Here is a 13,414-nt window from a genome sequence, read left to right as displayed (position 1 = left end):
GTGCTGGGAAACCTGAACAGACACATGCAAAAAAAATGAAGCTGGACCACCTCCTTACACCATGTACAAGAATAAATTCAAAATGAGTTTAAAGACTTAATGTAAGATCTGAAACCATAAAATTCCTAGAAGAAAATATAGGAAGAAACTTTACAGACATTACCCGGAGTAAGATTTTTACTGATATATCCCCTCTGGCAAGGGAAGTAAGAGAAAAAATAAACATATGGGGTTACATCAAACTAAAAAGTTTTTTTACAGCAGAGAAAACCATCAAGGAAACAAAAATGGATCCTACTGAATGAGAGAAGATATTTGCCAATGATATATCCAATAAGAGGTTAATATCCCAAATTTATAAAAATCTCACTCAACTCAACTCCAAAAAAACAAACAACCCAATTAAAAAATGGGCAGAGGACATGAAGAGACATTTTTCTAAAAAGAACATATAGATGACAAACAGACATATGAAAAAATGTTCAACCTCACTAATCCTTAGAGAAATGCAAATAAAAACCACAATGAGATACCATCTCACCCCAGTCAAAATGGCTATCATCAATAAATCAACAAACAACAAGTGCTGATGAGGATGTGGAGAAAAGGGAATGCTTGTGCACTGTTGGTGGGATTGCAACACCAACATAGTGCAGCAACTATGGAAAACAGTATGGAGGTATCTCAAAAATCTGAAAATGGAACTACTTTATGACCCAGCAATTCCACTCCTAGGTATTTATCTGGAGAAATCCAAAACTCTAATTCAAAAAATTTATGCACCCCTATGTTTATCGCAGCACTATACACAATAGCCAAGACATGGAAACAACCGAAATGCCCATCCGTAGATGACTGGATTAAGAAACTGTGGTACATTTATACAATGGAATATTACGCAGCCATAAAGAAGAATGAAATCTTACCATTTGCAACAACATTGATGGACCTAGAGAACATTATGTTAAGTGAAATAAGTCAGACAGAGAAAGACAAATACCATATGATCTCACTTATATGTGGAATCTAAAGAAAAGAATAAATGAATGTACAGTCCAGAGACATAGAGGAAAAACTGAGGGTTGCTAGATGGGAGGTGGGGTAGGGATAAGGGGGAAGGTGAGGGGATTAGAAAGCACAGTCAGTAATCACAAGATTGCCAGGGGGATACGAAAGTCAATTTGGGGAATGTAATCAATAATGTTATAAAGATTTTGTAGGGTATCCGATGGACACTTGTCCCATTTGGGAGACCACCTCAGGGATGATGTAGATGCCTGATCACTGCAGTGTACACCTGAAGCTGAAGCTGAACAATAATGAATGTCAACTACAATTATATATATATATATATATATATATATATATATATATATATATATATATATATATTTACAAGAAGCGGAGTACAGCATTAGGAATAGAGACAGTGAAAATGTAATGGCTGTGTGCGATGTGAGGGGTAGTGGATGGGGGAGGGATGTGTCACAGTGTGAGGGGTATAAATGATAAATGTCTAACTATTACATTGTTTTGCGCCCCTGAAACTAATAAAAAATGTTAATAAATAAAATAATAAAGGTCTGGAATGGATTAAAACAAAACAAAACAAAAGTTCTTTGTATGTTCTGGACAACAGACTCTTATCACATATTTAATGTGAACCTATTTTCTTTCATCTGTGGACTGTCTTTTCACTCTTTTTATGATACACAGAAGTTTTTAATCCTGAGGAAATCTCATTATCTATTTTTTTTTCCTTTCATTGGTTTTGTTTTGGTGTCAGATTAAAGAAACCATTGCTAAATCCTAGGTCATGAAGATTTATCCCCATGTGTTCTTTGAGAGTTTGTACTTTTACCTCACACATTTAAGCCGTTTACCTATTTGGAGTTAATGTTTGTATGTGGCGTGAGCTAATGGTCCAATTTCAACTGCAGGTGGGTAGTCAGTTGCCTAGCACCACTTGTTGAAAAAAGACCCTTCTTTACTCAATGTAGTGTTGTCTGCCCTTGTCAAACATCAAATGACTGTGGATGGATGGGTTTATTTCTGGACTCTCAATGCAGTTCCATTCACCGATATGTATAGTCATACGTCACATAATGATGTTTCGTCAGTGACAGACCACATATACGATGGTGGTTCCATAAGATGATAAAGGAGCTGAGAAATTCCTGTCACCTAGTGAAGTCTCAGCTCTCCTAATATCACAGCACAGTGCATTACTCACGTGTTTGTGGTGATGCTGGTATAAGCATGACTACTGTGCTGACAGTTGTATACAAGTATAGCAGATACAATTATGTACAGTACATAATACTTGATAATGATAATAATTGACCATGTTACAGCTTAACGTATTTACAATACTCATTATTTTAGGTTGTACTTTCTACTTGTAAAAATAAAGTTTGCTCGATAAAGAAATGGTGGCCAACAGTGACAGAGATTCTGCTGAGACTGAGGATCAGAAAGAGAATGTGACCTCCCCAAAGTCACAGAGTAACTGGTAGAGCTGGACAAGAACCTAAACCTGTAACTAAAGAGACCAGAGATCTCTCTAGTAACCTCTTGGCAAGCAGACCCTAAGATCTTTGCAAATTATCTTGTAGGGAGAAAAATGCCTAAAGTCAAAAGAAGCCGGAAAGCTCCCACAGACAGCTGGGAGTTGATGGAGCCAACACTGGATAAATTAGATCAAACGATGAGAGAAGCAGAAATAGAATCTCATGAAGGAAAGAGGAATGTGGAATCTCTGGCCCATCTTAAGGATCCACAAGCAGAAAACCCACTAAATTTTTTACCTCTTCTACAAGCGGAAGCCATAGCAGAAAACTATATGAATATTGTATTAAAGGTTATGCTAACAAAAACCTGATGGCAAAGTGGAATGGGATCGCAATGGGAGAACCTATGCTGCCTTGGTGCATTCAGACATGGGACACCAATTCTGGGATGAATTGCATTTGCCTGGTCCCCAAAAATAAGCTGGAAGTGGGCCAGATCACCGAGTGCACATGCCACGACTGCCGGGCTGCTCTGTCTGAGGCCTCAGACCCTGGCCCCTCTCCACCCAGGACTTTGGACGTCCCAGGTTTTTTGCCAGTTGTGTCACCCCTTTCCTGGGAGCAGCTCTTCTCACAGAGGGGTGCCCCAGGCCCGAGCTGGAACCTGGTCTCTACATATGAATGCTTTGGAGTTCACTAGCTGTGATTTATAGAAATTACACCTTTAAACCTTTAAAAATCAATAAGTAATTAAAGTTTGCTGGAAAAGAGAATGCTGTGTTATGGTTGGAAAGGGTAACTGCAGGTGTGCATGATACGGCAGGCCACTCACAGGAGATGGAGCTGGGCCCACAAGTAGCTGCCAGGACATGGCTGTTGCCTGGCAAACCTGTGGCTGTAGGTTTTCCCCACTGCGGCCAGGCAGTGGGAGCTGCTAAGGTGAGTCAGGCTGGGGGTGTGCAGCTGTACAGCTGGAGAGGCTGGTTGCTCATATCAGATTATTTATAAAAACCAAAAATGAGAAATAACCTAAATGTCCATCAAGGTAAATGGATAAACAATTTGTGGTATAGCTATCCTACTATACCAAATACTAAGTAATCAAATACTACTTAGCAAAAAAAAAAAAAAAAAACCCTATTGATAAAGAGAAGTTCATATTGTAGGGTTTCCTTGATATAAAATCCATTGGGACAGATATTAGACAAATGGTTGCCTGGGGATGGGAGGCAGGGGAGGGAAGTAAGGAGAGACTTCCACAAGGAAACTGTAGGGAGTGAGTCTTTAGAGTCTTTTTATATTGATAGGGATGATGGTTTTGAGAGTGTATGCAAATGTCAAAACCTAAGAAAGTGTGGCACATTACACATACGCGATTTATTACATTTCAATTATACATCAATGAAATCGTTTTCAAAGAGGAAGGGGAGGGTGAAAATGTTAAATAGTGTCACATCATGCCAACTGACCAAGGAAGAAGTGGATTTGGTCACATAGTTATGTTAGATTATAAAGAGCTACCTTTCATCAAGAGATGGTCTCTTCTTCCCAGAGCCTGGAATCTGGGATGACCATGTGATTTGATTTTGTCAACAAAATGTGGCACATTTTAAATTTATGGGCCTGGTTCTCAAGAAACCTTGTGGGTTCTTCTCTTGGCTTCTTGAATGCTGCTGCCATGTGAACTAGCCCAAGTTATTCTCCTATAGAGGACACATGGAAGAAAACCAAGGCGTCCATCCTGAGAGAATGGTGAGTCACGAGACATATGATTGAGTCCATCTTAAGTTCCAGGTCATCCACTCCTGACTGCAAACACACGAGTGGGCAAGGAAAGACCTACAGAAGAACTGCACAGTGAGCCCACATAACACAGCTGAACTCTAGAAGGTTGAGTTTACAAAGCATTGATCCAATCACTAAATTTTGAAGTGCTTTGTTACACAGCAAAAACTAACTGATACAGCAGGCATTCGAACCTTGAAAAGAGCATTGAGCTCAAGTGCTCATGGGCATAAGAAGCTTGATTCAAGCATGTTCAGGGGAAGGAAGGAAGTGGAAAGAACATGTTTAGAAAGTTCTTCTGGGAACACTTTCCATGAAAAGTAGTATAAAAGGATTATGACAACAGAAGCTAAATGTGGGTCAGGAACAGAGTTATTTTTCATTGTGACACATTAAACCATATAATGATTATGGGTTGGTGGCAGAATTATCAATGGGCAGGCACAGATTATCAAACTGAGGAATAAATGGTTTCATTGTGGAATGGACAAATGAACTTTTAATCTCTGAAACAAAGTAAAATTTGCAACTCATTATAAACCTTGAAAGTCATTTTTTTCCAGGAGGATACTGCAAGCTGGTGTGTCATGTTAGGACAGGTTGATGAAGTGTCTACTGTGGGTTGCATATTATGTGGTCATCAATGACTGATGTCAGCCTTTCTCTTTTCACTAATGCATCCCATGGAATATTCTACTAGATCTCTTGTTGATTCCAATGGCAGGTCTTTTTAACTTAACCCTGCCAAATTCCTCAGAACAGTTTTCTGAGACAACCACCCCCAGCTCCTGTGGGCACAGCATGGTGGACCCTCTGTCTCAGGATACAATGGTCCCCAAAGCCTGACTGGGTCATGATGAAATCATAGATTGCAGGGAAGAAGGAGAGTGCCAAACCCGTTCTTCTGAATTGTTTGTCACCAGGATGGGAGGAGACAGGTCTGGGCCCAAGGGCAGCATGATGCCCAGAGCTCCTCAATGGAAATGAAGGACAGCAGTGAGGACAAGGGAAGGCCAGGCTGCTTTCATCACAGGGACACTAAGGATGAGGCCTAATCACTGTGATTCTCTTGTACATGCCTCCTTTCTGCTCTGGCTGTGCTTTTGTCTGGCACACTAGCCTGTCACAGGCTCCATGGTGATTCCACAGGCTGAGGGCTTACAGGTAATTCCACAGGCTGGGAATCTGCTGGGTCCTACCCAGTGATCACTTTTCCCTGCATAGAGCTGAGCCCATGGATTCGCCCCAGTTCCATCCTCTCCTAAGCTCAGCTTGAAAACAGGGCTTTGTCGTTTCATTGGGCAGACCCCACCATGTGGCTCTCTGTTTTATGTCTTCCTACTGCTGCCACATTTACACACTCCATGCAATATGACTTTTGGGAACTGTCTTGGATACCTAAAGCCAAGTATCTATAAACAGGGGACTTGGTACTGGGTGGGTTTTTTCCCCCCCGTTATCCTTTGAACCAGGAGCCAGACCCCCTCTGGATGTCTTTTGTACTCAAGACAAAACAACAAGTTTAACATTGCATCTGTCAGTTTGCGTGTGTGTGTCTTGGTGGTGTCTTTTACACTGTGTGGGGGGGTTTCTGTTTATTCCCCTGATAATTACGTAAAGTGTGCACAGAAATGTCGCAAATGCAGACCAATAAATCATCACTTCTTCTGTTCCTTCTTTTTCCTTTTTTTCTCAACACTTTCAAGAGAGAAAAGAGCAATTACATCTTTTTTTTGTCTACTCCATCAGCTTGATCCCCATGAAAGTTGACATCCCCAAACAGTTGACAGACAGCTTATAATGGCCAATGGTACACATCCAAATTTTGTAGTGCATGAGCAAAGCTTCCTGCCTCAAGTATTATCAATACCCATTATCTAAAAACAACTAAAAACATTTCATTCCAGTGATTTTCTCAGTGAATGGAGCTTATCCCCCTTTTTTAAAAATTAGTTTCAAGTGTATAAAACAACGTAGTACTTAGACATTTACACACCTCACAGTGATAACCCCAAGTCCACTATCCCTCTGACATCATATATAGTTGTTACAATTGACTATATTCTCTATGCTGCACTTAACATCCCATGACTATATATATATATATTTTTAAATTACAGTTGACATTTAATATTATTTTATATTAGTTTCACGTGTACAGCGTAGTGGTTAGGCATTTATATAATTTATGAATAAAATACCCCAGTAAATCTAGTACCCACCTGACACTGTATATAGTTTTTACAATATTATTGACTATATTTTTGATACTGTATTTCACATCCCATGACTATTTAGTAACTACCAATCTGTGCTTCCTAAGCCCTTTGCCTTTCTCACCCATCCCCCAAACCCCTTCCTTCTAGCACCATCAGTTTGTTCTCTAGATCTATGAGTCTGTTTCTGTTTTGTTTGTTTATTCTGTTCTTCAGATTCCACATATAAGTGGGACATATGGTATTTGTCTTTCTCAGTCTGGCTTGTTTCACTCAGCATAATACACTTTAGGTCCACCCACATGGTTGCAAATGGTAAGAGTCCATTATTTTTTATGGCAGAGTAATACTCTATTGTATATGTGCACCACAATTTCTTTATCCAGTCATCTCTTGATGGGCAAGTTGGTTGTTTCCATATTTTGGCTGTGGTAAATAACGCTGCAGTGAACACAGGGGTGCATGTATCTTTTCAAATTCATGTTTTGGATTTTTTCAGGTAAATACCCAGGGATGGAATTCCTGAGTCATAAGGTAGTTCTATTTTTAACTTTTTGAGGAACCTTCATACTGTTTTCCATAGTGGCTGCACCAATTTGCAATCCTACCAACAATGCACAAGTGTCCCCTTTTCTCCACCTCCCCGCCAACACTTGTTTGTTGATTTATTGATAATGGCCATTCTGACTGGTGTGATGTGATATCTCATTGTGGTTTTAATTTGCATTTCTCTGATGATTAGAGACATTGACCATCTTTTCATATGTCTGTTGGCTATGTTTATGTCCTCTTGGGATAAATGTCCACATAAGGTCCTCTGCCCATTTTTAATTGGATTGGTAGTTTTTTTGGTGTTGAGTTTTATGAGGTCTTTATAAATTTTGGATATTAACACCTTATCAGATGTATCATTAGCAAATATCTTCTCCCATTCAGTAGGATGTCTTTTCATTTCGTTGATGGTTTCCTTTGCCATTCAAAAACTTTTTAGTTTGATGTACTCCCATTTGTTTATTTTTTCTTTTGTTTCCCTTGCCTGAGGAGGTAAAAAAGTGAAAAAATTATTAAGGGTAATATCTGAGAGTTTACTTCATACATTTTCTTCTAGGAGTTTTATGGTTTTGGGTCTTACCTTGAAGTCTTTAATCCATTTTGAGTTTATTCTTTTATATGACATAAGAAGGTGGTCCAGTTTCATTTTTTTGCATGTATCTGTCCAGTTTTCCCAGCACCATTTATCGAATAGACTGTCTTTACCCCACTGTATGCTCTTGCCTTTTTTGTCATAGATTAAATGACCATATAGGTATGGCTTTATTTCTGGACTCTATTCTGCTTCATTGATCTGTTGTCTGTTTTTATGTGAATACCATGCTGTTTTGTTCACTGTGGCCTTGTAGAATAATTTGATAGCAGACAGCATGAAACCTCCAGCTTCGTTTTTCTTTCTAAGGTTTGCCATGGCTATTCAGAGTCTTTTATAGTTCCATATAAATTTTAAGATTATTTGTTTTACTTCTATGAAAAATGCTATTGGTATTTTGATAGAGATTGCATTAAATCTATATATTGCCACATACAAAAGAATTTAACTAAACTGCTGTCTGTTATCATATACCAAAATTAACTCAAAATGGATCAAAGACCTAAACATAAGACCTGAAACAAAAAATTATATAGAAGAAAGCATGGGTACTAAATGTATGGACCTTGGGTTCAGAGAGGATTTTATGAATTTGACCCCAAAGTCAAGGGAAATAAAAGCAAAAGTAAATTATTGGAACTATATCAAAATGAAAAGCTTCTGCACAGCAAAACAAACCATCAACAAAACAAAAAGACAACCAACCGAAAGGAAAAGATATTTGTAAACAACACCTCCAATAAAGGGCTCATATCCAACAACAACAAAAATGAAACAAACAACCCAATTAAAAAATGGACAGAGGACCTGAACAGACACTTCTCCCAAGAAGACAATCAGCCAACAGATATATAAATAGATTCTCATCTTCACTATTAGTGAAATGCAAATCAAAACCACACTGAGATCTCACTCACATCTGTTAGGATGGCTATTGTCAACAAGACAAGGAATAACAAGTGTTGGAGAGGTTGTGGACAAAAGGGAACCTTCATACACTGCTGGTGAGAATGTAAATTGGTACAGCCACTATGGAAAACGGTATGGAGATTCATCAAAAACTCAAGAATAGAATTACCATATGACCCAGCCATCCCTATTCTGGGTATCCCAAAAACCTGAAAACATTTATCTGTAACGATATATGTACCCCTATGTTCACTGTAGCATTATTCATGATGGCCAATATATGGATACAACAAAAGTGTCTTTCAACAGATGATTGGATAAAGAAGATATGGTGCATATATACAATGGAATATTACTCAGCCATAGAAAAGGTGAAATACTGCCATTTGTGACAACATGGATGGATCTTGAGATTATGCTAAGCAAAATAAGTCAGACAGAAAAAGCTGAGAACAATATGACTTCACTCATATGTCTGATATAAAACTGAAAGCAAGAAACAAACAAGAAAACAAATAAACAAAAACTCATAGACACAGACAAGTTTAGTGATTACCAGAGGGTAAGGGGGGAAGAGGGTGGTAGGTGAGGGTAAAGTGGTCAAATATATGGTGATGGAAGGAGAACTGACTCTGGGTGAACACACAATGTGATATATAGATGATGCATTATAGAATTGTACACCTGAAACCCATATAATTTTACTAACCAATGTCACCCCAGTAAGGTTAATAATTTTTTTAAAAAAAGAAACAAGGCAAGATTGCTCACTTTCAGCATTTTTATTTAACATAGTAATGGAAGTTCAAAGCAGAGCAATTGGGCAAGTGAAAAAATAAAGATATCCTAATTGAAAAGGAAGAAATAAAACTGTCACTATTGGAAGATGATATGAAAGCCCTAAACAATCTGGCAAAAAAAACAAACTATTAGAAATGACAACCAAATATAGAGTTGCCGGATAAAAAATCAATATACAAAACTGTGTTGTGTTTCCATACACTAACAATGAACTATCAGAAAAAGGAATGAAGAATCCCATTTACAGTTGCAATAAAACAATAAAATACCTAGGAATAAATTTAACAAAGGTGAAAGACTTTTACATGGAAAATTACAAGATATTCTTGAAAGAAATTGAAGACACAAAAAATGGAAAGATATTCCATGCTCAAGGATTTGAAGAATTAAGACTGTTCAAATGTCTATATTACCTAAACCAATCTACAGATTCACTGTAATACCTATCAAAATCCCAAAGGTATTTTTCCCAAAAATAGAACAAAAAAATCCTAAAATATGTATGGAAACACAAAACCTCCAGAATAGCCAAAGTGATTTCGAGAAAAAAGAACAAAGTCAGATAAACCACACTCCCCGATATCAAACTATAGTGCAAAGCTACAGTAATAACTACAGTATGTTATTAGCAATAAACAGACATACAGAGCAATGGAACAGAATTGAGAGCCCAGACATAAACCCACACATATATGGGCAACTACTAATGTACAATAAAGTAGCCAAGAATGTACAATGGAGAAAGGAAAGTCTCTTTATTAATGGTGTTGGGAAAACTGGACAGCCACATGGAAAATAATAAAATTAGATCACACTCTTATACTATGCATAAAAATTAACTCAAAATGGATAAAATAATGAATGTAAGATTTAAAATAACAAAATACATAGAGGAAAACATAGACACTAAGGTGCTGGACATTGGCCTTAGTGATGTTTTTGTGAATTTAACCCAAAAGGGAAGGGAAACGAAACCAGAAATAAACAAATTGAAATACATCCGACTAAAAAGCTTTTGCACAGCAGATAAAACCATCAACAAAACCAAAAGCCAACCAACCAAATGGGAGAAGATATTTGCAAATGACTTTCTGTAAGGAGTTGACACCAAAATATATAAAGAACTCATACAATTCAACAACAAAATGACAAACAACCCAATTAACAACTCGGCAGAGGATCTGAATAGACATTTTTTCCAAGGAAGACATACAAATGACAGATAGGCACATGAAAAGATAGATATTCAACATCATTTGTTATTAGGGAAATGCAAATCAAAACCACAATGAGACATCACCTTACACCCGTTAGAATGTTTACTATCTAGAAAATAAGAAATAACAAGTGTTGGAAAGAATGTGAAGAAAAGGGAACCCTCATATGCTGTTGGTGTTATTGTAAATTGGTGCAGCTGCTATGAAAAACAGTAATAAAATTTCTCAAAAAATGTAAGAATAGAATTACCACATGATCCACCAATTCACCTACTGCTATTTATCTGAAGAATAAGAAAACACTAACTCAGAAAGAAATATGTATCTCTATGTTCATTGCAGGATTATTTATAATAGCCAAGATATGTAAACAATGTAAGTGTCCATTGACAGGTGAATGGATAAAGGTATGGCATACTATACAATGAACTACTACTCAACCATAAAATAAATGAAATATTGCATTTGCAACAACATGGATGGATCTTGAGGGTATTATGCTAAGTGAAATAAGTCAGATGGAAAAGGACGAAAACCATATGATTTCATTCATATGAGGAATATAAAACAAAAAAGTAACAAACCAGCAAAATAAAAACAAACTCATACAGACAACAGAATTGTGGTTACCAGAGGGGAAGGGGGTTGGGGGAGAGCAAAATGGGTAAAGGGGTCAAATATATGGTGATGAAAAGAAACTAGACTTTTGGTGGTGAGCACGCAATAGAGCACACAGATATCAAATTATAATGTTGTACACCTGAAATTTATATAATGTTAACCAATGTTATAATACCTCAATAATAAATAAATACAAATTCTACCTAAAAATTGGGAAACTACTTGCTTAAGTAAAGGAATTGTGGTCAAGGAATTGATCTATAAAAAGCAACAACAAAAACTAATCCTTGTGTTTCTCACTTGTGAACTTTGATTTTTCTTCAGCACTCTAAATTAGTTGGTTGCTCTTCTAGAACTCCTATAGCTACCTTCTCTAAAGAATAAACAGCGCGGACTTTACAAAATCGATGTGCACTCTTCGTTTTTTGTGTGTCATGTCACGACATGTTCCCCACTTCATCTCCACTTTTCCCCTTTACCCCTTCCTCTTCAACCACAGGTCACCTGCCGCCATAATTCTGCCCTTGTTTGCCACATTCTTATCTGTGCCCTTTTCTCATCGTCCCCCTGCTTCATATGGACCTGACTCATTTGGCATCTGTGTGCATTTCTGACCCTCCAGCCTCCTACACCTAGCTCAAGCTCTATTTTGCCCAAGCTCAGCTTCTGACTACACGCTTTGTTTCCCTCACCCACATCCAAACTCCATCCCTTGTTTCTCATTGACCTTCGTGGTCAGAACTGCCTCCCACAAACATTCATAAACCTCCTTACTATGTTGCCTCGGGTCATTTCCCCAGATAGGCTTTCTTTTTTCTTTATTTTTTTTCAGTTACAGTGGGTTCAATATTATTTTTATATTAATTTCAGCTGTACGGCATAGGGATGAGACATTGATATAATCTTTGCAGTGAGCCCCTTGATTAGTCTAGTACCGACCTATACAGAGTTGCTGACTATATTTTCTATGCTGTACTTTACATCCCTATGACAGTTTTGTAACTACCAATTTATATTTCTTAATCCCTTCACCTTTTTTTTACCCAACTCCCCAACCCTCCTCCCTTCTGGCAACCATCAGTTTGCTCTCTGTATCTATAAGTCTGTTTCTGTTTTGTTCATTTGTTTATTTTGTCCAGATGGGAATTCTAACCCGCAAGTTTCTCCACTTGAGTGTCAACGTATCCATTTATAGTAATTCCCTTTACTTCCCTGAAAGATTTTATTTGGAGGCTTAATTTTTTTCTGATACTTTTAAAAAATTATAATCAGAGAAACTACAGCAATATATAGTAAAGAAACATGCATAACATTTATTTTTAAGTAAATTATGCAAATACACGAGCAGAAATCATACTATGGCCTTATGATCATATGGAACAATGGTGGCAGAACCAAAATTGTTTGTCATGCACATGGGAAACTTACATCATTTACTATAGTATTTTAATAACCATTACTCATACTATCTGAAATTTTGAACTTTTTGATGAAAGTGAAACTTTAAAAAACTGCCCTTATTATAGACACAAGAGCACCAGCACCATGTTCTTAGGTTCCTTGAGTAGTTTCACTCTATATAATATTTAAGACTTGAATTGAATGAAATTGTATGCCCTTAAATCTCTTTGAGAGCAAACACTATTATTGTATCTTTTTCAACTAACGCAATTACCAAACTAGCTTTTGGAGGAAACATTTGTCATCTATTTGCTGCAATAAAACTTCATGCAGTTCCCCAAAACTGAAATTCTATGCGTAAATTCCCTGTAATTAGACATGAAGTAATATAAAAATAATAATAATAATCAATAGAAATTACAAGCTTTGGACTCGTTGCAAACAAATGTCATAGGGAAGGCTGCCAAACCTCTCTTCAGAATGATAGCTCCCCGTTTATGGAAAGATCAATGCTGAATAGTTTACGGCTTTTCCCACAGGCTCAAATAATGCCCTTTGTCATGAGCGGTAAAAGTAGTGAAAAGAAAATGTGGAGACTCCAGTTCTTCTTCATTTGTGTTCTCCAAACATACCATCAAGCATGATCTCCCCTCTCTCTGATTTGCTGTTGCACTCATAAAAGTGAACCGGCGCTTTACGAAAACTGACCAGGGAGCTCGGAGATCTATGGATGGAGCTGGTCGTCCTTTTACTCTGTAGGCCAGACTTCCTGTTAAACTTTATGGTTCTAACTTCCTGATGGGGGATATA

The 13,414-nt window shown here is 37.5% G+C and overlaps 1 pseudogene; it reads left to right on the top strand.

Moving 5' to 3' along the window:
* The first annotated feature begins 2,623 nt into the window (after positions 1-2,623).
* LOC117018502 (protein BUD31 homolog) lies at positions 2,624-3,210 on the top strand (annotated as a pseudogene).
* Positions 3,211-13,414: the final 10,204 nt, after the last annotated feature.

This window comes from Rhinolophus ferrumequinum, chromosome 27 (genome assembly GCF_004115265.2).
Source record: "Rhinolophus ferrumequinum isolate MPI-CBG mRhiFer1 chromosome 27, mRhiFer1_v1.p, whole genome shotgun sequence".
NCBI lineage: Eukaryota > Metazoa > Chordata > Mammalia > Chiroptera > Rhinolophidae > Rhinolophus > Rhinolophus ferrumequinum.
This window is presented reverse-complemented; position numbering and strand designations above follow the sequence as displayed.